Here is a 24,257-nt window from a genome sequence, read left to right on the forward strand (position 1 = left end):
AGGAGCTCTAACAGTTTTTACTGATGGGTTCTCAAATGGAACTTCAGTGGTATACATTCCAGACCATTCCCTATTATTAAAAGGGATCTGACATTTCAGAGCAACAGGAAGAAATTATTGCTGTAATTTTAGCTTTAACCATATTTCACCAGCAGCATAACATTTGCACAGACTCTAAGCATATGGTTAACTTATTTCCTGCCATAGAGACAGCTCTTTTATCAGGACAATTAAAAATTATAGACTTGTTACAACAGTTACAAAAATTAATTCAACTTAGAAAAGAAAAATTATTTATTGAACATATAAGAGACATACAAATTTACCACGTCCTCTTTCATTTGGAAATATGATGGCTGACTTATTAACTAGAGAAACCATCATGCTTTATTTGTAATTAATCACCTTAATACTAATCAACAAAATCTTACACTTATGCAAAAACATTGGAGCGAAATTGGATTTAAAGTTCAGCCAAAAGTTAAAAGGAAAGATTTGCTCAGAGGCACCTGGAAAGGGCCTGATGTATTAATCACCTCGGGAAGAGGATATACATGTGTGTTTCCACAGAAGCCGCGTCACCCATCTGGAATCGCAACCGACTTGTGTGCCCTACAAAAATAAGAGAAACCCAGGGGAAAAAAACAAAACAGAAGATGCAAATGAAGAAAGCGATGCCAAAGCTCAAAAGTCTTCCCCTTTCTCCTCAACAGGCGAAGACAACAAAAGAAGCCCAACCACCAACCTGGGAATAAATTAAGAAACTCACCCATTCTGCGGAGGAGATTGTTGTTTCTACAGGAAAGACTATCACTGTTGAAAATAAGTTTCTTGCTATGCTTGCCATTATTGCTGTGCAGGCAGTGTCTGTTTCAGGAGAACAATACTGGACATATGTTTCTAATCCTCCTCTTCTACATCCTATGGGATGGGGTGGGGGGATGAGGATATAATACAAGTAATGACAAATAATAGTGACCTGCTAGGGGGTTTGGAGGATTATTCTAATTCTCATATGACTTCTCAAACTATTCATTATGAAGGAATGACAGATACCACTCCAATTTGCATAACGCTATCAGGAGAAAATCTCCACGGGTGTTGGCCTATAAACTATAGAAATTTTTTGACTGATACCCTTGATCAATCCAATGATAAAAAGTTCTAAAAGAGATTGATGTGGTAAATTGGCATGATGACATTAGGCTTTCATACTTATAACGAATCCTTTTTCATTCCCAAGAGGAATATACATTTAGGTAACTGCCTACAAAATATCATGACAAAGATCAGTTTGGGGATATATTAATTACCTCACTGAAATGGTGAGAATGTGGATTTCAAAAGGCCTCTTTTAACAAGCCTTTGGGGCACCAGATAGTATTTTTTATTTTTCCATTGCTAACCCTGATTATGATTATGCCGCCTACTTAAAACATAATTCAGGAAAGTTTAATGGCTATGCTCCTGTTAGGCACGGGGAAACCCTGAAAAGATGGCTCACTCCAGCGTGGGTGGCTTCCGTTTTGGTGAGTCACTCTCCCTTTCACAATAAAATGGGCATTCATCTGTATTTGTTTAGGCTTTTTGCAGCAACAAACATGATTTTACTGAAAAAGCCCAAAGAAACTAAGAGTACTGCAATTGGGGTAAGAGCATGTGTAGATTATCCTATGGGAATTTTATCTAGAAAACTAGATAATTTAATCATTATTAATCAAGGAAAATCTTATTATATTAGCTGTAAGGATTATATTTTTACTAATTGTCTTACTTCTTCCCTGGATAAAACATATTCTGTAATTTTTATTTTAAAAAGACCTTCATATGTAATGTTATGTGTAGATCTATAAAATGACCCTTGGTTTAAAAATTCTGCTTTACAAATGCTGAAAATTCTGGATATTATGTTGCAGCCAAAACGCTTTGTTGCGGCCTTGATTTTAGGAATAAGTGCTTTATTAACAATAATTAGCTCTTTAGCGATTTCTACAGCAGCCTTAGTAAATGAAGTAAACACTGCTCATTTTGTTACTGATTTAAACAAATATGTTTCATTAGCCCTAGCAGAACAACAAATTATAGATAAAAAGTTAGAAATGAAAATAAATCCTCTGGAGGAAGTGGTTCTGGCTATAGGTCAGGAAGTTAAAAATTTAAAAACACAACTCTCAGTTAAATGTCATGCTAGTTTGAAATATATCTGTGTTACTGTTCTAAAATATAGCTTTTCTTTTCATTGGAATGCCACCAAAAATCATTTGTTAGGAGTCTGGAGAGATAAAGATATCTCTCATGTTATGGAGGCTTTACAGGATAAAATTATAGCAGTTAGTAAAGCTCATTTAGATGTAAAAATCTTACAATCTTTGGCAGCATTATTTAAGCATAACGTGGAGGCTCTCAATCCTCTGGATTGGATTAATGTAATAATTATAAATACCATTGTCAGATCAATTCTCCCAATTCTTATTCTTATATTTCCAGTCATTTTCTGGATGATCTTTAGATTTATCTCTTCTGTGCACCAAGACATTCATGAGCTTCAATTAAAAAATAGAAAAGGAAGAAATGCCATGACACCTCCTGCTGAATCTGCGTGAGAGATCATGCCAGACAAAGCATAAGCTTCATGGAAGCATGCTTGCAGGAAGGGGTGTTGGTTCAAGGCTTCCTCTATACTTGGCTGCACCTTTATTGCCTCTACCTTTATTCTAACTATATTTTTCTTGGCTGTACATTTGTTTCCTTTATTCTTGTTTTGGCTATTTTTCTATTGATCCACGAACAGAGCATGTGAAGCCACTTACCCTCGTGCCTATCCTTGCTCTTCTCTGCTCTCTCTCTCTACTTCTACTCCTCTTGCAGGCCGCCTCACATCCTCTGTGCATGTACATCTGCCCCTGGGAGACCCTGGCCACTGCTGACACCACATTGAGGCCCCCGACCCTCCCTCCTCCTCCCCTCTGCCCAGTCCCCTCTTCCCCTTGGCTCCACCCCCTACCCTTGCCCAAAAGATCAGCCCTGACAGGGCCCTAAGGCTTCCAGGCCATGGGAATTACAGCCTCACCTCAGCTCTCCACTCCCCGCCAACCGCCAACCCTAGCACTTGCTCAGGGGATCGAATCTCCCCTCAGCCCCACCTCTAGAGGAGACTCTCCTCCAACCTCTCCACTCCACATATCAATAACGTGCACAGTGACCCAGTTAGAGAGAGAGACAGAGAGAGAGACTGAGAGACTGAGAGACTGAGAGAGATTGTTGGGGAAAACTACCTCTCAAGGACTCAGAACATGGCACACTTTGGGATGACTCAGCACACAGCATACTTCAAAAAACAGCACAAAGCACACTATGTAAAAGACAGCACAATGTGTCCTTTGAAGGACTTAGCATATCGTAGCCTTTGGGATGACTCAGCACACAACACCCTTTGAAGGAGGGAGTCCATAGCACGCCCTGTAGAGGACTGAGTGCATGGCATGCTTTGAAAAACTCAGCACATAGCACTCTTTCCCAGGACTCAGCATATAGCACCCTGTGTTAAGACTATTTAAATACTTATACTTCAGCAGAAAAGCAATATGTTTAACAACTGTTACAAATAAAGTAATAAATCAGAATATATTACTATACTAATCATTGAATAGATTTTTAGTGGCAGTCAAACATGTAAGAAATGAGTTAATATGCCATTCGTTTGCACTTAATAAGTGAGAAAGAATTTTCTAGGTCTTTTAAAATATATCATAAGTTTAATGAAGAAACTATTCTGTCATGTCATATGATAATCAGATAAAGATGATATTAGAGCAAAGAACAGATTGTACTAAGTTTTGGGATGTTAATGTATGTACTTATTTTGGTTTTGGAAAATTGTGAGGATTTCAAATTGGGGTATTGTTCTTGCTAGGCTAGCATTATGTCAGTGGTTAATTTTAGGATAAGGGTTCCCTTTCCACAAAAACATGCACCTGATCTGTCCTTTTAAGTTTCCCATCATCAATTGCATCAGAGTTGCACACCAACTTGTCTAGCTTCCTGGATCCTGCAGTCCTTCCAATGTTAGTCTCTAGATAGTGCAGGATGGTGGAAATGATCTAATGCACCCAGCTATAGATTGAGAAGGAACTCCCCTAAAATTTGGCCTGGTTTCTGTTCTCAAGCCTCTTAAGTAGTTAAAAGTACAGATTGGAGCCCCTGGTGCCAAACAGTAACAGTATTTTTAAAGCAATTAGACATTTTTATGACACGTTTGTGATTACCTCAGGAAAAGAATAAAAGAACAATGAAACATAGAGGACAAACAGAATTTTAGCTAGCTACTCAGAGGGTGAATCAGCTTAGCTAGCTACTCTGGAGGCCGAGATCTGAAAACCACTTTTCAAAGCCAGTACAATCATGAAAAAACATGTGATTATCTCCAAAAAACCAGAAGTGCATCAGTGGCTCAAGTGGTAGACCACTACTTTGGGCACAGATGCTTAGAGCAGGAATGATGCATGCATGAGCACATGAACATGCACGTGTGTGTACAGGCACGTGTGTGCACACACACACAGATGAATATTTCAATGCAGAGTTCTTTATTTTTTTTTACCTTGCTGTACTTTATTTCCCTGTATTAGTTCACAAATTAACAAAATCAGCTAAGCACCTATTTACATACAACTCATCATGTTTCTCTAAAGTCTACTCTCTTTTGGGCAGCCTGCTCTTATTTGACCCAAAAGTAAATTATTTAAGAGATCAATTCATCTCCCTCATCTTTGTAATGTTAGATGATTGTTTAAGTTCTTCCTAGCAATATAATTTTGTGAAATCCTCCATCAAGCAGCATATTTCTTTCATGAAATGGGAAGCCTCTGGAAAAAAATAAACTATAGGTTTTACTCCTCCTGGCAAGCATCTGGAAATTTATTATCTTCATATAATCAATGATATGTCTGTGTATGCCAAAAACGACTGTGAAAATAAAAAGACCCTTCTAAGCACATAGAATTCGTATACCATTAATAGGTATGAAGGTTTTTTTTTTATTATTCTGAAAATACCATACAGAAGAGTTTCAATTACATGGGCAAGATAATGAGTACATTTCTTATCAAGCATCGTTGCCTCCTCTTTTGTTTCCACTTCCTATCACTTTCCATCTCATCCCTCCTGCCCCTCCCCCCATTATGCCCCTCCTTGCGAAAATTTTAAAGTTCATTTTTCGACAAAACATCTTGTACATCTCATTGTTACAATGGGTCCAACTCTATCCTTTTTTAAAATATTTGTTTTTTCCTTTCCCTTCCACAAACTATACCAACATAAAATACAGTGAAAACAGGAGCTATATTGTGGGGAAAGGACATACAAAGCAACAAAAATTCATCTTATAAATATGTTAGAAACAATCGCATGAAAGAAAAAAATATTTGAATGCTTATCTTGGGGTACATTTCACCTAACATCAACGAATCTGACCTTTTCTGCTTGTCTCAGACATATCCTATTTATTACCAATAAGGGAAACCATGGGGTCTATGTGTACTTGGACCTGGCGTAGTTCACTTAATATAATTTTTTCCAAGACTTTCATTTTCCTAACAATGGGGCAATGTCATTATTTCTGATGGAGGCAAAAATTCCATTGTGTATATATACCACAATTTATTGATCCATTCATCTACTGAGGGGCATGTGGGTTGGTTCCAAGCTTAGATATGGTAAATAATGTTGCCATAAACATAGTTGTGCTGGGAGCTTTAGTGTGGTCTTCTTTGTCATCATTTGCGTAAATGCCCAAAAGTGTGATTCCTGGGTCATAGGGGAGCTCCATATGAAGTCTTTTGAGGAACCTCCATGCCCCTTTCCAAAGTGGTTGAACAAGTTTACACTACCACCAACAATGCAGTAGGGTTCCCCTATCCACATCTCCTCCTGCATCTGTTGTTAATAGAGTTCTTGATTATAGCCATTCTAACTGGGGTGAGGTGGTATCTCAATGTTGTTTTGATTTGCATTTTTTATAGCTAGGGAGGTTTAGCATTTCTTCATGTGTCTATTAGCCATCTTTCCTTCCTCTTCAGAGTAGTTTCTCTTTAAGCCTTTAGCCAACTTATTTATTGGGCTGTTGATTCTTTTAGGATTTGTTTTTGGGGGATTTAATTTTTTGGAGTTCCAGATATATTTTATATATGAGACCCTTGTCCATTGTATGGCTAGTGAAGATCTTCTCCCAATTTGTGGACTTTCTATGGATCTTGCTAGCTATGTCCTTTGCCATATAGAAGCTCTGCAATTTCATGTAGTTCCATTTGTCAACCTTTCTATGATTTGTTGTGTTTCTGGGTCTATATTAAGCAATTTTCAGCCTGTACCAAGGAGATCTAGGGTTTCTCCTATTCCATCCTGTAATGTTTTCAGAGTGTCTTCATATTGTGAGGTCATTGATCCATTGGGAGTTGATTCTGCTACAGGGTGATATATAAGGATCTAGATTTATTTTTCTACAAGTAGTTAACCAATTTTGAGAGCACCATTTACTGAAGAGGCTGTCTTTCTTCCATTCTATTTTTTTCAGCTCCCTTATCAAAGATTAGATGGCTGTAGGTCTTTAGGTTCATTTCAATTCTATTCCATTTGTCCTGAGGTCTGTTCTTGGTACTGACCAAGCTGTTTTGCTTACTATGGCTTTGTAGAAGAGTTTGAAATTTTGTACTGATTTTCCTCCAACACTGTTCATTCTGTTAACGATCGTTTTTCCTATTCAGGGTCTTTTATTGTTCCATATGAATTTTTGGATTGCCTTTCCTATGTCCTTGAAGAATGAGGTTGGAATATTGACAGGTATCACATTCAATTTGTAGATAGCATTGGGAAGTATTGCTATTATCACGATTTGATATTTCCAATCTAGGAACATGGGAGTTTTTCCACTTTCTAAGTTTGTTTTGATTTCCTTTTACAGGTATTTAAAGTTTTCATCATAGAGGTCCTTCACTCCTTTGATTAAGTTAATTCGTAGGTATTTTATTTTTTGTGGGGCTATTATGAATGGAGTTGCTTTCCTAATTTCAGCCACAATTTTCTCATTGTAGGCATACAGAAAAGCCATTGGTTTTTGAGGGTTAATTTCATACCCTTCTAGTTTGCCCAAGTTTTGAGTAACCTTGAGTAACTTGGGAGCGGGTCTTTAAATACAAGATCATGTCATCTGCAAATAGGGAAAGTTATACTTCTTCTTTCCCTATTGGGTTCCTCTTTATGTTTGAATTGAAGAGCAGTAGAGAGTGGGCCTCCTTGTCTCGTTCCAGAGTTTAGAGGGAATAGCTTTAGATTTTCACCATTGAGTATAATGCTTTCTGTAGTTTTCTCATGCACAACCTTTATTGTATTGAGGAATGTTCCATAGATTCCTAATTTTTCCAGGACCTTCACCATAAAAGGGTGTTGGATCTTGTCAAAGGCTTTTTCTGCAACTATTGAGATAACCATGTGGTTCTTATCCCTGCTCTTGTTGATGTGATGAATTATGTTAATTGATTTGTGTATATTGAAGCAGCTTTGCATCCCTGAAATGAATCCTGTTTGCACATGGTGTATGATTTTTTGGATGAATTGTTGAAGTTGATTAGCCAAAATTTTGGTGAGAGGCTTTGCATCAATGTTCATCAAAGAAATGGGTCTATAGTTCTCTTTCTTTGATGAGGGTTTGGGGATGAGGGTTCTGATGGCTTCATAGAAAGAGTTCGGTAGGGAACTTTCTCTTTCAATTTCATTGATGATTTGGAGGAGTATTGGTGTGAGTTCTGCTCTGAAGGCCTTTTAGAATTCTGCTGTATAACCATCTATTCCTGGGTTTTTCTTAGATGGGAGTTCTCTTATTGCTCTTTCTATTTCAATGCTTGATATGTGCCTGTTAAGATGATTTAACTCATCTTAGTTTCAGCATGTCAATATTTGCCAGGAAAATGTCCATTTCTGCCAAGTTCTCAAACATATTAGCAAAAGTTTTGAGCAGTATTCCTTTATAATGTTCTGAATCTTGATTGTTTTTGTAGTGATGTTTCCATTCTCATCTCTGACTTTATTAATTTGGGTGTGTTCTCTTCTTTTTCTTTTTTAAGGGTCTGTCAATTTTGTTAATTATTTTGAAGAACCTTCTCATTTTGTTGATTCTTCATATGGTTTTTTTTGGATTCTAATTCATTTAATTCTGATTGAATTTTAATTCTTTCTTTCCATCAACTTGATTGGGGTTTATCTTGATTCACTTTTACAAGGAGTGTCAGATCTCATTAAATTGTTGGTTCCAGGTCTCTCCAATTTGTTAATATAGGATCTCAGAGCTATATACTTGCCTCTGAATCGTGCCTTTTCTGTGTCCCAGAGGAGCAGAAAATCTCTGTGCTAGTTTTTGTTGAATAATATGAACATTTGAACTTCGATTCTAAGCTCTTCCATGACCCACTGGTGTTTGAACAGTGTGTTTTTCAGCCTCCATCTTATACTGGACTTTCTTTGGTGGCTTTTTGTGTTGAGTTCTAATTTTATTCCCCTTTGGTCTGATAGAATGCAAGATATGAATTCAATGTTTCTGAATTTTGACAAGTTTGATTTGGAAAATGTTCCATGTGCTGCTGAGCAAAAAGTGTATTCTTATGCTGCTGGATGAATATTTGCTAGATGTCTGCTAAATCAGTTGATGTATGCACTTGTTTAGATCTGCGGTTTCTCTGTTGAGTTTTTGCCGAGTTGATCTATTTAGTGGGAATAGTGGTTTGTTAAAGTCCCCAACAATTAATGTCGTTGGATCTATGTGAGATTTAAAGTAGTATTTCTTGTATAAATTTGGGTGCACTATAGTTTGGCAAATATTTAGAATTTTAATATCCTCCTGAAAGAGATATCCCTTAATTAGTATGTAGTAACCTTCTTTATCTCTTCTCAATAATGTTAATTTGAACCCTATTTTATCTGATATTAGGATTGCAACTCCTGCCTGTTTTGGGGGGCCGTTTGCTTGGTAGATTTTGTTCCAGCCTTTCACTTTCAAAATGTGTTTGATTTTTATGGGCAAGTTGTGATTCCTGAAGGTAGAAGATAGAAGAATCTTGTATTTTAAACCAACTAGACAGTCCATGTCACTTAATTGGAGAGTTACATCCCCTAAAATTGAGAGAGAGGACTGAGAGGTATTTGGGTGCTCCTGCCATTTTATCCACCTTCTTGGGTGCTGCGCCTACTGGATTCTTTCTCTGGTTCTTGGATTCTCTTTGTATGTGGTTTCTTGGCCTTTATTGTGGTCTTGTTGGTTTTCTATGTTTAGGACATCTTTTAGTATCTTTTGTAGAGCTGATTTGGTGGAGATATATTGTTTGTTTTTCTTTGCTATGGAGATTTTTATTAGACCTTCAATTATGATTGAGAGTTTAGCTGGGTACACTATTCTTGGTTGATAGTTGTTTGTCTTTAGAGCATGGCATAAACCATTCCAGGCTCTTCTTGCTTTAATTGTCTCTTTTGAGAAATCTGAGGTGATTCTAATTGGTTTTCCTTTATAGGTGACTGATCTTTTCTCCTTGACAGCTTTAAGGATCATTTCCTTGGTCTGAATTGATCCTGTGTGGCTTATAATTAATTGGACTATGGGAAGTCCTGTTCTTGTCTGGTCTATTTAGAGTTTTAAAAGCTTCTTGTATCTGAATATGCCTATCTTTTTGCGTGTTGGGAAGTTCTCTGCTGGGATCCTGTTGAACAAATTTTCTAGACCATTACCTTATGTCTCTATATGCTCCTCTACACCCATTTCCCTCAGATAAGGCCTTCTGATGGTGTCTTCCAAGTGTTGAATAGATCTATCATATTTCTTGAATTTGTCTTGGATAGTTGTATGTTCTTTCTCTATAATACCTAGGCTGTCTTCAATGCCGGAGATTCAATCTTCTGCATAGTCTAACCTAATGTCAAGACTTTCTACTTTATTTTTAATTTCTTTTCCTTTTAATTGGTTGGCTGTTATGGCTTCAAATTCTTTGTTGGAGCTTTGTTTTAGATCTTGTATGAAATTCTTTACTTCCTTAATTTGGTGTTCAGTGTTTACTCTCAAATCACTTAGTTGATTGGTTATGGTTTCCTTGGACTCCCATTCCTTCTCTTGGGCTCCATTCAACATTCCCTTTGTGGTCTCCCTGACTCTTTTCAGGTGACTGTTTATGGATTCCATGAATGGCTGTATTGATCTTTGTCTATGCTCATCCAGCTCTTGCAATTCTTGTATTACTCTTTGATTAGATTTCTCACGTTCATGTAACTTCTCTAGTTCTCTTTGACTGATCTCAGCCTGCTCAGGCAATTCCTTTATTTCTCTTTGAGTATTCTCAACCTGCTCACGCAATTCCAGTATCAATCTTTGAGTAGCTTTCTCAAGCCCATGAGCTTCCTGTTTTGATCTTTGGTTTGCCTCCTCTCTCTCCCTAACACGTTCACACTGAGTCCTTTGCAGGGTTTCAATCTTTTCATTCACCATGTTTACCAGTAGTGTTTGTAGAGCTTTTTGGGAACTCTCATCTGGATTATTCATTATCTGTTCTGTCACCTGATTATCTTGAGTGGGAATTGAGATACCCGGACTTGCCATTTTCCTTGTGTTTTTCTTGCTTGTTCTGCCCATTTGGGATGAAAGTAATGCCAGTTTTGTGCTAGAACACAATTTTAAGGCAAGCATCAACCAAAGTCCTGTAATTGCATAGTCAAATGTTTGAAGATACAATCTAGTTCAACAGATACAGTCCATTCAACATTAAATAACTATGTTTTAATGGGCTAAGAATACCAAAGAATAATTTGACAAACCAGAAATTATTATGTTTAGGGAGAAAGGTGGGGAAAACAGCATTAGAGGGATGTGGAAAGGTAAAAGGAGAGTGAAATTAACCAAGTCCTAATCTCACAGAGGGAAATGGATTGGAAAGAATGATAGAAAAGAGAGAAGAACAAATTTTTAAAAAGAGACAAGAAAAAATGGAAAGACAAATATTTAAATTTAGAAAGTGAAACTCTTAAAAGTAATGAAAATTTAAAGAAGTAAAATTGAGAGATGAACAAGGATGAGAGGAGGGGAGGGACAGAAAGGAGACCTGAAAAACTAAAAAATAAAAATACTTCAAATAATTTATAGGTATAAATAAGTAATACTGCTATTAAGGAATGTAATCCGAAGAGGTTTTGAATTGAGTAATATGTTTTTGGATTAAGAATGTACACAATTGTGGATAAGGTCTTATAATCAATGACAGGTATATAGGAGGTGAACAGAACAACAAATAATTCATGCAAAAAGAACAATAGATGAAAAAGTAAAACGAATGAGAAAGAAAGAACAAAAAAGACCAACAGGTCAGTAAACATTTTTTTTTAAAAAAGCACACACACACACACACACACACACACACACACACACATACACCTAAAATAAAAGTTATAAGAGGAAGAAAAAAAGATTAATGAAAACAATTTTTATCATTAAAAAGTAAAAATTTAAAAAGATACAAAAAAGACTTCTTTGATTTTGTTTTTGGGGGGTTGATGGGAAGATCCTGTATCTCCCTTGTGTCAGTAACCAGTCTCTTGGTGGAGTCTCTGGTTTGCTTGTGGTGTTTGGTTTTCTGTGGCTTGATTGGTTTCTTAAGTCAGTTTGTTTGGGCAGGCAGAAAAAATTCTGTTGGTTTACCCAGAAGTTTGTGATTGCCTCCCAGGCTAGTTCAGTGGGAGGGAGATCTGCTTTGAGTATCACAAAAGTGGGAGGTGGCTGTTTCCTCTAGTTTGGAGTTACTGTAATAAGGCTGGGTTCTGGGTAAAGTTGAAGCCTTTCAGCAAACAGTAGCTTTTCCCTGAGGGGCTAGCTTCTGAGACATTCACAAAGCCCAGCCTGGAGCCATTCTCAGGGTTTATGTTTACTGAGTTTCAATTGATTGTCAGGGCTGTTGTAGGGAGGGGCAGCCTCTGGCTCTGTTTACCCAGTGAAGAAAGCCACTCCTTTGTGGGATTAGCTTTCTCTGCCTTGTTGTTGTGACTTTCCCATGGGTGGAGTTGAGAATGGCAGGTCAGGGTAGGTACTTGTGACTAGCTAAATGACTCTTTTGTTTTCATCAAAGAACTGAGTTGGATCTAGCTACTTAGCCAGGCTTTTGTCTACATCAAAGGTGGATATTTCCGGTGATGGGGGGAGGGGTGTCCTTCCCTCCTCTGCTCCCTTTGAGAAGGAGTGAGGATGTTAGTTTTGTACTCACGCTGGAGTGTGGGTTCCTGGGTAGCGTCTGGTCTGCTATCTGCAGGATGAAGATATCTGCTACTTGTCAGTTCTTGGTCGTGTTGAGTAAAATCTGCTCACTTGCTGCATCTGGCACATTTGTCCCAGACTCTCTGGGTTGTAGTTATGGCGGCTATGGATGGCACCACAGCCGCCACAGCAACCTCAGCCATGGTTGCTGGAAAATGCTCAGATCTGTCTCCTTACCTGGATTTTTCCTCTCTGCCCAAACTCTCTGTAATGTGATGGCACACTTGGTGTGCCTAGGACTGTTCATTGGAACACTAGAACTGCTTTCTATGCAAGAGCTTGTTTAGCCACCAGATTCTCCTCCGCCATTTTCTCGAAATTTCTGAAGGTGTTTAAATATTACTGGAATTGTTTTGGAATAAATAATGTTCACCTTGACTATCTTGAGAAAGAAGAATTGGTTTCTCAGCACTATAGGTAAGAACTTGAGTGAAAGAAACAAAAGGAAAAATGAGGAACAACTCAACACATACATTCAAAAGAAACAAAACAACCCAAGAAAACACCAATTAACTCAGTACTCAAGAACCTGCAGGAAATGCAAAGATTTTTTTTAAAAATAGCTATGATAAGCTTATGAAAATCCTGACTACGAGGGAGTCTACTATTGTGAGGATAGTGGTTAAAGCTCAGACTGGACAGAAAGATCTGTACACAATGCCAGGCACTTGTTATTCTAAATTCCAGGAAGAATAACATAAAGTAGACTGAGCCCACGATCTTACACAAGTAGGAAGCAAGATTCTATCTGAAAGTTAATCAGGATAATTTAGGGCTGGGGGCATGCCAAAGTGGTAAGAACAACCATTTAGGAGCACAAGACACTCAATTCAAATTCCAATCTTATGTGTATTAAAGAAAAAAAGCTATGACTTTAAATAATGGGAATAATTGCAAGATTTGAATATTTGAGTGGAGAAAAATCCATGAGAGAGGTAGAGTTTACCCATGTTGTAATACTTTCTACTTAAGTGATAATATTATGTGGTACTCCAGACATAACAGAGTTACCTTGCAAATGAGCATGGATGTGCATTTGTGTGAAGGAAATACTCTATTTACATAAGTGTAAATTAAATACTTTTTGGGGGTAGATTTTAGTTCTTGTACTAAGAGCCTGGGTGATATCTCTGAGTCTTTTCACTCAAGGCTATCACTCTACTACTATGAGCCACAGTTCCAATTCTGATTTTCTGTTGGTTGTTTGGAGATAAAAGGCTCATGGACTTTCCTGACCAGGATGGCTTCAAAACAATAATCAGCTCTCAGCCTCCTGAGTAACCAGGATTCCAGGCCTGAGTCGTCCATGTTTTTAATAATTTAGTAAATTTTATAGTTCCAGAAGTTATAATTTATCATTATAACCTTTATAATATATGTGTTTGTATTTATATCAATGCATACATATAGAAATATTTTAACATATTTTTGTATCTACAGTAGATTTAAGAAATCATCCTTCATTATAAAATAACATGGAAACAAGTTTAATGAGGAGCAAAACAAAGGGAATTGTCACATGTTTCTTGTTGTTGAATGAAATATGAATTGTGAGAATCAGTTTGAGAAAACCATTTAACAAAATGGATAATGGCTATTAATTCCAATCCCTTTATTTGCCCATATTGTGCATCCTCACACATGAGTGTCAAAGTCAAACCACACTTTTTTGCCTTTGTATTTAAATCTCATGTTATAATTTAGGGGATAGGTGAAGTAATCAAATAAAGATTAAAATAATACTAAGTGAGGCTGTGAGTTAGAGCTGAAAATTATTTTAAATATGATAATAGCTAATTTAATCCCATATCCCTTACTTTTGCTCTATTGTCATATACCTCATTCCCACATTAGGAAAGTACATAGAAAGTTCTCACTAAATTATGTGTAAAATTATGAAAAATGTATTAAAAGAATATGGGCACATCGGGGCTCCGAAAGTAGCTCAGTGGTAGAGCTCTTGCCTTGCATGCCTGAGGCCATGGTTTTGATTTCTCAGCAGCACATAAGCAAAAAGAAGAAAGCCAGAAGTGACGCTGTGGTAGATTGCTAGCCTTGAGCAAAAAAGCTGAGGGACAGCTGAGGGCCCAGAATTCAGGCCCCTCGACCGGAAAGAAAACAATAACAACAACAAAAGAATATGGGCACAGTCTGGTTTTAGCTGATTGGTACCTGTAGGGGGTAGTGTGTTTTTGAGGACCTGAAAAACGTTGTGATGTAGATGAAGGAAGGGATGTGCTAATTCTGGAAAATTGGCTAGAGGATTGCTCCCAGAAAAACAGTGATGAATTTTCCCAAAAGGTTAGAGTAAAATCACTCTCACAATCATGTTCACTACTGCACTATTCACCGTAGAGAATTTATGGAAACAGCCCAGATGCACTTTAGCAGAGGGATGGTTGGAGAAAGTGTAGCACATATACACAATTGGATTGCACCCATCCATTATAAAGACTGTTACAGTATTTGCAAAGTAATGGATAGAACTAAAATTATGTTAAATAAACGAAGTCACAGCCAGACACAAAAAGAACGTGTATTTAGAAGCCAGAATTTTATGCAAGTTAAAAAACAGTATTAATCAAAGCATGCTATTTGTAGAGGAGTATTTAACAGGTGTAATTTCTTATAAAATTGAATTTTTAATCCAACAAAATGAATACCAGGAGGCTACCACTTGGAAAATGTGAGGGAAAATCAAAGGGAAGAAATAAAGAGACTTATGGAAGTAGAGAGTGAAGCCATAATATTCAATGCAGATAGTATGAAACTAATAAAAACGAAAGTGGGTTGAGGTTTGGAAGGATGTGAGAAAGTTATGTAAAGATCCATTGTACTTATAAACTGATTCGTTGAATGGAAAACATTTCGTACACCTATTTAATAAAAATATAATTAAAAACAATGGAGACATCTGATCTTAAACCATGAGTCAATATGATACTTGCCTTCTCAGAAATTTTCTTTGCAGGTATTTTCCTCATAATGACAGAAAAGTGAACAACGCAATGTATATCAATACATCACTTTGCATATCCTAAATAGACAATATAAAAATCACAGTAAAACTATTAGAATATATCACATGATAAAATAAAAGGTAGAAAGTATCAAACTCTGATTGTTTTTCCAAGTACTTTACCTTTGGTATCTAAGTTAATCCTCACAATAATCCCATAAAGTGAAACTATTTCTATTTTTAATTCTAAGATGATGATATTTAAGTCTTCAGAGTTGGAATTACTAGTACAACATTCTACACACGGTAAGTGTTAGCCTGCGTTCCATTCCCACTATATGAACTAACCTCATTTTTTTTATAACTAAATACTAGCACTCAGTCTACTAATTCTAGGAAAATTCCCAAAATTATTGTGCACACTCTAATAATATTTCCTTTATCTTTGTTAGAAAATAGGTAACTTAGAGAGACACCGGTGGCTCACGCCTATAATGCTAGCTACTCAGGAGGCTGAGATCTGAGGATTGTGGTTCAAAGCCAGCTTGGGCAGGACAAACTGTGAGACTCTTATCTCTAATAAACCACTAGTAAACTGGAAGTGGCACTGTGGTCCAAGTGGTAGAGCGCTCGCCTTGAGTGGAAGAGTGCAGGAACAGCACCCAAGCCCAGAGTTCAAGCCCCATGACCAACAACAACAAAAAAAGACAATAAGTAACTGTAAGAAGAAAACTCCATTTATACCTCCCTAGTGAAAACTCAATTTATACCTCCCTAGTGAAAGGAACTGCTAAACTATAACATTCTTGATTTCTAGCTCAAAATAGTAGAAATCATATTTTAGGCCTTCACTCAACACTGCACTGCCTGGGGACCCCATCTCTGGTTAACACAGTCTTACTGAAAGAATGACCTGCCCAATTCCTGATGGAAACAGACTGCAGGCCTTTTGGAGCAATCGTTTCCACATTGTAGCTCACCTAAATTTTTTACCATTTGAAGTATTTTGATTGCTTTTTTTTTTGGGGGGGGGTCCGATCGTGGGGCCTGAACTCTAGACCTGGGCACTGTCCCTCAGCTCTTCAGCTCAAAGCTAGTGCTCTACCACTTGAGCCATAGAGCCACTTCCGGCTTTTTTCTTTTTGCTTATGTGGTGCTGAGGAATTGAACCCAGGGCCTCATGCATGCAAGGCAAACACTCTACCACTGAGCCACCTTCCCAGCCCTTTTGATTGCTTTTTATATCCACCATTTTGAGAGAAATGTACTACTTTAAAATGTTATTAAAGAAAGAATGATATAAAATCACATTTGACCCCAGATAAATATAAAAACCTTTCATATACCCAAAAATGCAGTCTTACCTATCATTAATGTTAGGAACGAGAGTTTAAATCATTGACACCAAGACCTAATTATGAATTAAAGACTCTCCAACTTGTGAATACAATTGGTTTAAAAAGACATCAATACTACTACATTTTTAAGTCCCTATGATAATGATAATGATTCGCTATGATAATCATAATGATAAACTATTAACACTTAAAAATAACTCATTTTCTTGGGAGTAGGACGAAAAGCACAAGGTTAATCCTAATTATTTTAAAAGACCTTTATTTAAAAGTTCACTCATAACTATAAAGACTAAAACTAACTGAAATAGAGAGGAAATAATTTAACTGCATCATCTACATTCAATGGACTATTAATAGAAAACAAAATTATACTAATAATTAGCTTACCCAATTCACTTAATTCTTTCATTCTATTCCATTTACTTTCATAAAAACTGGGTTTTCATAAAATGAAGCATAAAAAAGCATATATACCCACATACTTTTTCAGATCTTAACAATATTTCAGAAATTTTAGCTCTACAGTCAATGAACTGAAATAATACTAAAATATTCAAAGGATTTTCAGAAATTGCAAGACTTGCTCTGAGATGTTATGTATATTGGAACAGATATTCAAAAAGCCTTATTTGTTAAAGTTGCCATAGTTTCTCTCACAAAAGAGCCATTAGTAAAGATACCTGTGCATGTACAAAACACCTTCAAATGCATCCACAATATGGAAATAACACTTGCTTTTTGTTTGTTCGTTTTTGAAAGGAATATCTAACAAGCATATCCACAATACTTATTTTCAATGAATAAGATGGGATATTCAAACATAATATGGGTTGGATTATCTCTTAGTGAGAATAGATATAATATTGCAAAGAAAGTGATTTTCAACAGAAATCCGGAAAGAGTTTATCCAACTTGTGTTTCACAGGAATAATCAGAGAGTAATACCTGTTTGGTCAAGTCGGTCCAAATCACTCTATGAGTGTATCTTAAAAGTATAACCAATTTAAGAGGTCAAATACGTATTTTGTACAGACAATCATCTTATAGCAACAACTTACTAACTAATTATGTCTGTATCTTCTTACCTAACATACAATAAGAGCTGAAAGCGGTCTCTTTTTCTAACTTAATATTGTAAATGCTTTGATTATGATGTTATTATTAGACAAATAATATGTACAAAGGCTGGTTCCACTGAAATGACATGACAGAACACTGATAAATAAAAACATTGCAACACAGTTAGCTTTTTTCAGCCTCACCCTGTCCACATTGGCAAGCAACATTGCAACAGCACACACACACATATACACATACACACATGTTCGCACATGTACACACACATATACACGCATGCTAAATTCAGGGTTTATTGTACAAAAAAGTCCACATAAAATATTAGTGATTAGGACAAATGATAATATGCCTTATTACAAAATAATACATAAACCATTACCACGCACGTTACATTTTACCTGCCTCTACACATGTGACCACTTAATTTAGTTTTAATTAATTAATTACCTTATTAATTAATTTATTTGTTTGGTGCTACTACTAGGGCTTGAACTCAGGGCCTGGCTTTGTCCCAGAATTTATTTTTTGTTTCAGTTTTCTCAAGGCTAGCATTTTACTGCTTGTACCACAGCTCCATTTCTAGGTTTTGCTGGTTACATTCAAATCAGAATCTAATGGACTGTTTTTTCTTGGTCTGCTTTCAAACCACAATGCTCAGATTTCATCTTTCTGATTAACTACTACTAAAGACATAAGCCATCAGTGTGGCTTCTACTTTTTCCTATATAGTTATCTAATGCACATACTTAGATGGTAATTTTAAAATGAGAGTATAGAAGCAAGATGTACAGTGATGATACTGTCCTGTCAGAAATTCAAGTTAGTAATGTAAATTTATTCTTAAAACACAAAAAATACCATGATATAGTGTAAGAGAACTCACTATTGAACATAGGAGCCTTAAGAGCTTTCTAATAGATCCATTATTTATTGGTACCCAACATTAGAAAAATGTATGCGGCATTGGTAAAATAGAAGTCCTTTGCAAGACTACATACATTCCTTGTTTTTATAAGACACTTGCTTTCATCTAAAAAGTAGGCCTGTCTATTGTCTTCATGTGATTTTGATGATTGAAAGTGCTTAGTGAGAAGGTCAAAATGTATTAGTAGTCCTTCATTTTCAATTCTCATTTTCTTCTTGGAGAATATAATAATCAAATCAATAGTTCAGAATCGGCAAGCAATACTTCAGAATCATGCTTCCAGTGCAAGTGGATCACCAGTAAGAAATCCTCAATACCAATTTCCACAAAGTTTTGTCACAGATACAATCTCCCTGCCTTCTCTAGCTGCTTTACTACCCTCTTATTCCTTCATTGTACAAGAAAAGTATGATTCAACTGATTTCAGTCAGATCTGTTACTAGAACTATCAAGGATTTATTTTACTGTCTGTAGTTGGTAAAGTTATGTCTCTTTACGTAGGCTACTAAAAATGTATTTACTAACTTCAAGTAAATACATAAATTCGATTTCCATCTCTTTTAAAAAATAAAATTTTGTTTGCTCTACAAATTGATCAGAGGCATGGATTATGTGGCTAGCTATGTCATTACACATCTTTCTTTCTTTCTCTCTCACTTTCATGGTTCTCATATATAACACGATTGCTCCATAATTATCCTAATTTATTTTGCTTTTATATTTTTGGTTGTATCATTTCACTTTTTGCTCTGCCATTTCCCAAATCATTTATATGGAAGGCATTATTTCCTATTTTCTCATGCCTAGAATAAGCTGCACATGGAGACATCACTGGTCCTCATTTTCAGTGTGTACATTTGAATATGGAGGAATATCTTTCCTCTGCTCTCCATCAATTCCCTATTCTGCAGTTAGAATAATTTCGAATAGTAAAATTAGAAAAAGAGAAAATAAATCATGGTGAATAAACAGTTGCAGAAAATTCACCAGATATTTCTGACCAGTTCAACCAATGTGAACTATTAGGGAAATACATGGACACCTCATTCCCACTGGCACTCAAAGTCTCTGGTTAGGCAATTCTTAGGAATATGGGGAACAAGATGAAAAAGTAAGGAATGGTATCAATTGCAAGAAAAAAAATTGGAGAAGGATCCAACCATATTTCTTCAATGGGCTGTCGAAAATATTCAGCTTACTACAGTGCGGAGACTTCTTTTTCAAAAGGCCACTTATGTGAATAGTAGGGATGATGATCAGTATATCCCTCTTCAAGAAGCCTACGGTGGACACTTAGACATTGTCAGTCAGTTGGTTTCTCAAGCGGCACATGCAATAACTGTAGATGACTGGACACCCCTGAACAGTGCATACACGTGGAATAATACCAGAGTCGCTTCTTTCTTACTTCATCATGATACAGATACCAATGGCCAAACTAACGGACTTTTTTTTAAAATTTCTTTTGGTCTGGTCGTGGGGCCTGAACTCTGGGCCTGGGTGCTGTCCCTCATCTCTTCAGCTCAAGGCTAGCACTCTACCACTTGAGCCACAGCACCACTTACTGCTTTTTTTTCTGCTTATGTGGTGTTGAAGAATCGAACCTTGGGCCTCATGTATGCAAGGCCAGCGCTCTACCACTGAGCCACTTTCCCAGCCCAAATATTTTTGTTTGTTTGATTTTTGTTGTTGTTGTGATTTTTTTTTTGGTGGGTCATGGGGCTTGAGCTCTGGGCTTGGGTGCTGTCCCTGTGCTCTTCAGCTCAAGGGGAGTGCTCTACCGCTTGAGCCACAGTAACACTTCCCCAAACTAAAGGACTCTTGACACCCTTATATCTTGCTGTTGAGAATTGAGATAGCAAAGATACGCTGGATCGCCTTCTGTTGAACCATTATATAAATCCAGGCCTGAAGAACAACATAGAAGAAACTCTATTTGACATTGCCAAAAGCATAAGTATGTATCACTACCTCTATGAAGTTGTAAAAGGCTGTACAAATTGTTCACCGAAGTCCTAATGGTCGGGTTAAGTTTCTTAAATTTCAAAAATGCAAGTTCATCTTTTGTGTCCCTACAAAATATTTTCACAATCCAAATAAGAGCAATATCTTTCTTTTTGGTCGGTCATGGGGCTTGAACTCTGGGCCTAGAGCTATCCCTGTGATCTTCAGCTCAAGGTGAGCCCTCTACCACTTGAGACACAGCTCCACTTCCAGTTTTCTAGTGGTTTATTTGAGATAAGAGTACCACAGACTTTCCTTCCCAGGCTGGCTTTGAACCATGATCCTCAGATCTCAGTCTCCTGTTTAGCTATGATTATAGGCATGAACCACCAGTGCCCGGCAGCACCAATATTTTACTGTAAAAATTCATGGATTCCGCGGAATTCTTCCAAGTGAATTGCCTGCCTTGGATGGAAAAATGTATTCAATAGATTTTGTAAACATGTATAATAATTTCTTCAGAGTTTGTGATTTTTTAATAAGAAATAATTTTAATTTATCTGTTGAAATGAGTAGTACAGAAGCTAAAATATTTCTGGTGCTTGTCTGAAAAAGTATATTTTAAAATATTCTATATTCTATGTTTGCATAATGTTCATAATTTATTTTCTCCTAGATATACATTGAATTCTATATTATTTTATAATATATAAGTTCATTAATGTGTCCTTTCCGATTGTATTCCATATAGAAACAGTTTGATTCCTTTTTTTCTAGGTCTTAATATTATTTTTCTTTGGGATAAAATGACAATGTTGTCTAATTTGAAAAGTTTTGTAAAGTTTATGCTATGTAAACGCCTTTCTGAGGTGATTTAATACACTGATGTCAAACTAAATTTAATTATATGAATTACGTGTATTGTTAAACTTGTAATTTTGTAATCAACTTTTTAATCACTTTTTTTCATTTCTTGCATCTGAAGAATGAAAAATATGGAATACTTCTCAAATTTTCATATTATCCTTGTGCAAGTGCCATGTTAATCTCTGTATTGTAGTTTGAGTATACGTGCTGCTGAAGCATGTAGTATCCTCTAAATTTAATAGTTAATGCTGCAATCTTTATACAGGCTTATATCTATGGGTGCCTACTTGTAACAAGGAAACCTTATTGTTCCTAACAATGCTATCGATCTTATTTCCCTAAAATTTTGTGAATATTGGAAAAAATTATATTGATCAGTCGATTGCTCACATTTGCAAACTTTTTTTTGCCAATGAATATCTTAAGTCTTTTTATTTGGAATTTGATCATACTCTCTATTACTTATAATTAGGTCCAAAGGTGATGGCTTTTTCAAGTATTTATTTATCCAGCTTTGTGGACCTAATGGATTCAAACTAAGCGTTGCTTAAGAGCTACTTCTAAACTTCTTCAGCTGACATTTTCCCAAATGAGGTGTTACTGGAACAAATGTCTACCTGAGCCTTTACCCTTCTTCCATGTGGGAACAGAACAACCAGAATACCTTACCCTGACAGCAAAGATTTTCTTACAAGAACAAAACTAATCTTGGTTACAAGGGATCATAGAGGGATGAACAGTTCAAAGAGAACTGTTCAGACGAGAAGGTATTTTATCAAAATATAATTGTTTATTATACCTTCCATTTAAAAGTAGCTAAAGCCAAGAAGTGAAAAAATTGTTCGTATGCATGATTACTTAATGTCCTGGCCTGTCTGTAAGTTCCTGGCAGGAACTTACACTACTGCCTTTTTATCACCAAATATTTTCATAGTTGCAGGAGAAGTGCATATGTTTCTCCTCATTATTAGGCATTAAATTGATAATGTTTTAATCACAGTGTTTCCTCTTGCCTCCATGCTGTAAATCTACAAATGATAAAGCTTTAGATCTAACTCTATCAAACACTGAAGTAGAGATAATGGAATCATACTTTAAAACAGAGTTGCCTTTGATACAGTAACTACAACAGAACAATACAAAACGTGTCTTTTAATCATATTATATATAGTTATATGTGCTGATTTTATATTTCACACAATGAAACTTACTAGAATTAGTTGATAATTTGACAAATAAATTGATATTTATTTACTCCAATAAACAGAATTGGAATATAAATATTTAGGTTTCAAATATGTATTAGACTAGAAAACGTATCAATGCAATCTTTTTAGTATAAACTTGTGATACATTATAACTCTTCTTGGTCTTCTGAATCCACATGATAAAAAAACAATGTTTTCCTCTAATCTGTAATGGATTTTACTCTGCTGCTCTGTTTATTGTTTTAACTTGCTTGTCCCAAACTGCTTTTGTCCATATTTCTGAAGCATTCTTACTGATTATGCCCAAATTTTGCTAAGATGTCTAAAAAATATTATTCTTCTGCAGTACCCATGGGTCCTAGGATCTCAAGGCCCATTTACCTGCATCATCAGATAACAGGGGCAAGACTTTTCACCAAGGCCCATGCAATATATCAACACAAAGTAATTGAAGACCCATCTCAATTTCGCATTTCCTATATTTCAGGGCCCCAATTCCTTGAGATGCAGGAATTAGCAGTAAGCAATTGTGAAATGCAAGGCAACTTAAAATGAAGGATGAGATCACAAAATTTGAGAGAAAGTACTGTAATTCAAACATTCAACTTACAGATGACCAGCCCATATGAGTGAACAAGTTCACAAATTGTCATAAGATTATTTTTAATACCCCTCACCTATGATTAACGAAAGATTTTATTCCAACATAAGTGGGCCAAAAAATAGTTCCTAGAAGGATAGATCTATAATTGGTCTACCAAAGCCTGAAAACTTGACTTAGAGGTCAAATGTAATTCAGAAAAACATTTGAAGCACTAAGGAGTGCTTCAAAACACTGGGACTTCAGTACAACATGGTTCTGTGGTATAAAAATGTCACTCTCAAACCAATGATAATCTACATTTAAATAAACTTTTAAAAATCACTTTCGCCCTTACTTCATTGTTCGTGGGAATGTAAACTTGTTTAACCACTTTGGAAAGCAGTATGGAGGTTCCTCAAAAGACTTCACATAGATCTCCCCTATGACCCAGCAATCCCACTTTTGGGCATTTACCCAAATGTTTACAAACAAGACCACACTAAAGCTACCAGCACAACTATGTTGATTGCAGCATTATTTCCATAGCTAAGATATGGAACCGACCCAGATGTCCCTCAGTAGATGAATGGATCAAGAAAATGTGGTATATATACACAATGGAATTCTATGCCTCCATCAGAAAGAATGACATTGCCCCATTTGTTAGGAAATGGAAAAACTTGGAAAAAATTATATTAAGTGAAGGAAGCCAGGCCAAAAGAAACATAGGTCTCATTGTTTCCCTTATTTGCAATGTCTAGTATATGTATGAGTCAAGCGGAAAAGGTCAGATAATGTGAGGTCAGGAAAATGAACCCTTAGATATGTATTTTAATGTTTTTTTCTTTCATGCATGTGTTTCTAACGCATTTATAAGATTATCTCTTTGTTGCTTTGTATGTCCCTCCCCCACAGTATAATCCCTGCTTTCACTATATTTGGTGTCAGTATAACTTGTGGAGGAGATGGGGAAAAACCAGTGTTTAAGGATACAGGTGGACCTCT

At 36.3% G+C, this 24,257-nt stretch overlaps 1 pseudogene; it reads right to left on the reverse strand.

Moving 5' to 3' along the window:
- Positions 1-21,583: 21,583 nt before the first annotated feature.
- Positions 21,584-21,680, reverse strand: LOC138813082 (U6 spliceosomal RNA; annotated as a pseudogene).
- Positions 21,681-24,257: the final 2,577 nt, after the last annotated feature.

This window comes from Dipodomys merriami, unplaced genomic scaffold (assembly GCF_024711535.1).
Source record: "Dipodomys merriami isolate MVZ:Mamm:240054 unplaced genomic scaffold, mDipMer1.0.p SCAF_582, whole genome shotgun sequence".
Lineage (NCBI taxonomy): Eukaryota > Metazoa > Chordata > Mammalia > Rodentia > Heteromyidae > Dipodomys > Dipodomys merriami.